Source organism: Triturus cristatus, chromosome 2_2 (assembly GCF_964204655.1).
Source record: "Triturus cristatus chromosome 2_2, aTriCri1.1, whole genome shotgun sequence".
Classification (NCBI taxonomy): Eukaryota; Metazoa; Chordata; class Amphibia; order Caudata; family Salamandridae; genus Triturus; species Triturus cristatus.
The window spans coordinates 597,660,359-597,666,454 of NC_140582.1; positions in this window are offsets into that span (position 1 = coordinate 597,660,359).

Sequence of the window (6,096 nt, forward strand, 5' to 3'; positions counted from 1 at the left end):
ACATGTAATTTGGAGATGGTTTGGTATACCGTAGGGGCACCGTCAGGTATATAAATGCAACAGCTAGATCCGATCAATTTACAGACTCTACCACGATCCACAAGAATAACATCCAGAGGAATCCAGTTCTGCAATGTCATGAGACGATCCGCCTGAAGTTCAGCTGTGAGATTACCCAAAGCACCCACAGTGACATCCATGGTAGTCTCAACAACACGAACCAATTGTCTCATGTTTCTACTGTTGGCCATTGGGCCCCAAAAAGGTAGAAATCCTTTAAGGAAATCACCTCCCTCTTGTCCTGCCGTGTCTTTAGAATCAATAATCCCTCTGCCATATCTGTTTCTGTGATGTTCCGAAGGAGCAGTGTATGTAGGAGGGAGAAGAAAGGCTATATAGCATGTTCCTGAAAAATCTATCGGTAGCCATGTATACGCTCTATCGTGGCAGACAAAATACGTGCCCTGGGATGGTACTAACGGTGGTGAATTCTGAGATGTGTGTATGTATGTATAGGGACAAACACTTTTTTCTTGTCCAGTGTCAGTAGTCTGGCCATTCATTTGTAAACAAAAGTTACCTCGATGAGGCACTGTCCAAATTGGTGGAGATTTTCCCTGTTTAACTCTATCTGTAAGGCTAGTAGCGTAACAAGTCACTTTCCAAGCATCGTATGCCCGTTTCTCATCAACAGAAACCCTGCTATTCTCCACAATTCTGGCCATAGCCACTATTCCTTTTATCAGAGAACTATGACTAAAATCTTGTCCACTACCATATGAACCAACTGGACATCTAAATCGGTTCTGATATGCATTTGAAAACATCACAAAATAGGCCCAAGCGAAACCTTCATAAGAAAATGGAAGGTCTAAATATGGCATCCCTTTTTCTGTGGTATAAGGCATAAGTCCACACACCCAACAGTCGGTTGTGTTGACTACCAATTGGTGTTGATGCAACAACTGGACAAATGAATTGTTAAAATATTCTGTTTTCCTTATTAGTTCATGTTGGGGAAGCGTATATAATTGATGTGGGGAGATAGTAGAATGAAAAGGCAAGGAAATAGAAGTAGGAACAGATTTGTGCTGCATCCCCTTAGATAACACACACGCTCTGGTCAATGCTATCAGTTCAGCCGCCTGAGCTGAATTATGTCTGATGCGTGCTGTCTCCACGATTGTATGCAAGGTGGTAACAGCATAAGCTGAAGTTGTTTCACCATTAGGGAGTTTAAAACAAGAACCATCCACCCATAGGATCCCATCCGGGTCCATTAGTGGTGTATCTTTCAAATCAATCCTACCTTTTGTCTCCTCCTCAGTATGGAGAAAACAATCATGTTTTTCATACCTTTCTCTTCTGGAAGAGGTAACAATGTGGCTGGATTTAAAGTGTTACATAGTTTGATGTGCACATGACTAGCCAAGAGCGTCAGCTCATACCCAGACAAGCGAGCGCTTGTAAGATGCTGCATTTTTGTCCTATTTAGCAAGGTATCCACTGCATGTGGTACCATGACAATAAGAGTGTTATCAAGCACCACTCCAGCAGATTGATGAATAGAAATTGCTGCTGCTGCTGCTGTAGCTTTAAGACAACTAGGCAATGCCTTGGCTACTGGATCTAATGTAGCCGAAAAGTAGGCACATGGCCGCTGCTTGTCTCCAAATCGTTGTGTTAAGACTGACAACGCACAACCCTCTCTTTCATGGACATAGAGCGTGAAAGGCTTACTGTAATCCGGAGTACCCAACACAGGAGCAGAGCACAGGGCAGCACGTAAATCAGAAAAACTCTTCTGACATTTGTCAGTCCAAGGAAGGGGTCGGGGTGTGTCTTTCAAAGTGAGTGCCAACAAAGCTTTAGCCAACAAAGAAAAATTTGGAATCCACTGTCTACAATAAGAGGTAATGCCCAGAAAGGCACGCACTTCTCTTTGTGTGGATGGAACAGACATTTGTGCAATTGCTTGAATACGTTCTGGGGTCAGTCGCCTTCCCTACTTCGACAAGAGATGACCTCGATAGGTAACCTCTTGGCGGGCATATTGTAATTTAGAAGGTGAAACCTTATGGTGAAGGTCAGACAAGTGACGCAATAGTGCCATAGTCACTTTCTTGCAAATATCCTCTGAATCAGCAGCAATCAATAAATCATCCACATACTGAATAAGGGTAGCATCTGGCGGCAAAGGAAAGGCATCAAGCTGGCATTTCAGAGCTTGGCTATAGATGGAGGGACTTTCACAATAGCCTTGGGGTGCGCGCTTGAACCAGAAACTTCGGCCTCCTAAAGAGAAGCCAAAAATATCCCTACTCTCTTCAGCAATGGGGATGCTGAAGAAAGCCTTTTTCAGATCAATAACAGAAAACCAAGCTGCCGAGGCAGGTATCATAGTTAACAGGGCAGTGATATCTGGAACAACAGGAAACTGTTGTACAACAATTTTATTAACCTCCTGGAGATCAATAACAAAGCGATAAACAGGAGGCTGAGAAGGATCAGTGCGTTTAAGAACCGAGAGAACAGGACTATTGCATACATTTCCCCTTGTCTCCTCGACCACACCCTTCTGAACCAAATCATAAATAATAGCAAAAAGTGCTCTTTCACCATCATTGGGAATTTTGTATTGAGGGATGCGTGGCAATTTAGCATTGGGCTTGAGGGTAACAACATAGGGTGGGATCTCAAGACAACCAACATCATTTGCACCCGTAGCCCAAAGTGTTGCAGGGAGAGAGAGCAATTCAGGTGGAAATTGATCTTTAGACAAATACATTGGAGAAGTCAGTTTCCGCCCCAAAACGAGATGCACACCAGAAGGAGAACAATATATCGTTGCATGCAATCTTTTCAATAAATCCAAACCCAACAGATTTTCGCCGCAACCAGTCGTTAAAAGAAGCGGAGCTTCCAAATCATAAGAACCAATCGATAGAGGCAGAGGACAAGAGACCGGGCTATGAACTGGGGCGCCAGAAAATCCTACGGATACGTTTGTTAAGCCAGACAAAGGTGCCCCAGGGAGTTTGGAGTGAATAATAGAACTTCTCATCGCACCAGTATCTAAAAGAAATGGCTCTGAAACACCCATTGTAGTGACATTAACATAAGGCCCATTCTGATCTACTGGAATCGATACAACTCCCTCACTTTGTCTATGGCTGTCCTCGTTAGCGTGAAGACCGTCATTCTCACCTTCAACATAGTAATCATCATTGTAATACTGTGTAGACTGAATATTTTGCTGATCAAAGTAGTTCATAGAATGTGGAGGTGGAAGGGAACGCTGTGTCTGGGGCGACATACCTCGACCTCTACCCCTGGGCGCTAACTGGGAACCACCACGACCTCGTGGAGTAGATAGTCCTCCATTACGCTGTAATAAAACCGGGCAGCTATTCTTAAAATGACCTTCCTCCCTACAATAGGCGCATTGGTTAGGACCTAACAAAGGCCGCGGAATATAGGGCTCAGGCTTTTGAAACACCCTCTGAAATTGGGGAGGCTGTTGAAACTGGTGCTGAGCAGAGCGAGGAGGATAAGCTTGTTGCAGAAGAACCTTTGTTTTTAATTCTTTAGTCTTCTTCTCTTCCTTGTCTTTTTCCTCTTTGTCCCTGTTTTCGTAGTAATGAGCAGTAGCCAATATCTGAGCCGAAGAAGAAACAGCCCATGAACTTTCAGAGTCTTTTAACTTATGTGACAACTCGGGGAGCAAACTAAATACGAATTTATCTACAAATAATCGCAGTCAACCCTCCGTAGTCATATCCTGACCACTGTGATCAATAAACGTCTCCTTAAAACGAGTGAAGAAAACGGAGACACTCTCATCTTTCTTCTGTTTACACGCAGCTAATTTATCCCAATTAACTCGTAATGCGGGCATTATTGTTTTCATTAAAGTAATAATCCTACCAGGGAGTTCTGTGATCAAAACATCAGGCTTAGCACCACCCACTTGTGCTCTATCCGAGGCAGTTATAGCATTCCATGTACCACCCAATTCTTGAACGTGATCCTCTCTACGAATCCGAGCCCATAACGCTTGTAGGACTACATTTCCCATCAACATGTCAATATCGGCTAAATTCATAATACAGGCATCAACAGTCTGGGACAATTCTTTATAGTAACCAGCAGGGTTTTTACGGGGATCCGGAAAAGATTGTTTGAGGGCCAAAACATCAGATCTCTTTCAGGGGACATGTACCCATATACGCTGGAAGTGAGCGGGAATAGCTGGATTATTACCTGCTTGCTCAACCTCTTCCCTCCATATCGGAGGAACCTCTCTCATTGGGTAATGTTTCAATGTCTGCCGAACAGCAGGATCAGAATCAAGAAAATTTTGTGAAGGAAATAACGGCCTAAAAGTAACAAGTGTCCTTACGGCGTCCTCAACCCTAGAACCCACAATGAGTCCTTTATCGAAATTAGCCTGAACATCCAACAGACCCTGGGGAAGTAAACCCAAATCCATATCCTCCCATTCTTTAGCGAGAGTGTCACACATAACATTAAATACATATCTCTGCGTGGGCACCTCCCACTGATGAAAGGTGATCATGATATCTTTCACACTATACTGGGGACCCTTCTCGATCCATTTGCAAGCGAGAGAGTCCAACACCACCCGTTCGTTGGAACCTGGAAGTTGACTACGAGACTGTCTTCGAGAGAAAGCCGGAGACATGTTCAGAGTCCCAAAGAAAGGGGACAAAAAACTAGAGACAGTATCTGTTATTCGTTTGCGCACAGTAGGAGAATTAGACATAAGGACAGGGGACAAGGTAGTAGGCGATACAGGAGAGGAACTGGCAGTTATAAGGGGAGCCGAAGGCAAAGGAGATTGGTGTTCAGGAGATGGAGACAAAGGAATCGGTGGGACAGGAGGTGGGAGTGGCAATACCGGAAGGGGCAAATGTGGAAGAACCGGAACAGGTAGGGGGACAACAGGCAACTGAACAGGTTGTAACAACGGGGGTGCATTAGCACCTTGTACATAGGGTGGAGGAAATCTCAATAGGTGAGACATCAAAGGGTCTTCCTCCAGATCCTTACTTTTATCAGGAGGGGAATTAGGCAACACCGGATAGCGTCTATCTATTGCCATACGATGCTGTCTCTCTGAAATTTCCATTGCATTATCAATCTCATTATCTTTGAACTGCTGGGCAGCCTGTATAATCGTCATATTTTGTGCTTTCTTATCTCGTTTTGCCTGCTTAATTTGTTTCTGTTTGGCTTCCTTATGCCAGAGGCGGAAAGAGTCAAACATTGCCGGCCGGGCTTATCTTTTGAACAATATCGCTTCCAAATTGTCTAATATGTCAGGCTCAAAACTACCATTTTGTGCCCACTGTAGAACGCCATTGTTCTTCGTGTATCGGATCCATGCCTTATTAAAGGCAATGGGGCCGACACCATGTTTTGTATAAAGCTCAAAGGTGGGAGTTCCAACCGGAGGAATCGGACAAGAGTCCTCCAGCCGGGAATCCCTATTACAACCAAAACAACAGAACTTCCTAAACTTACTCAGACCAGGCATCGTTATTTCACTGGACTGTTCACAAACATCAAGGGGTTAAATCAAATAATATAGCAAAAACGTACTCACCCCCCGGCTTCGGCTTTTGCAATAGCCGAATCAAAGACCCAAATCAAAACAAAATAGTGGGAGCTACCCACCAATACTTAACTAAGTGTCTTCTTATGCCAACAGAGGCCCGTCTAATGTCTCGCGATACCAAACATCATCAAAGGGACCAAAGCAGGACAGCAGTCGTCAGCAGCCGTCAGAAAGGAGAAACCGTGCTGCAAAAGACCTTCGGACCACTTCGACATACAGGGGTCGCTTGACGTGGTTCGCGATTCCTCCAGAATTTTCTTGCGGGGCTCCTCACGATCTTCGGGCAGAACTGCTACCTCTGAAGCCGGCCCACGTTCGGGCGCCAATTGAAGAACCAAGACCTTATGGGCCTGGCGGCGCAGGGTACGCCTTAATCTTCTGAGTTCACCTGCTTTGTCTTACAGAGACACGAGACACTCCGTTAGGCGTAGAAGATAAGGTTTATTAGCTGCAGC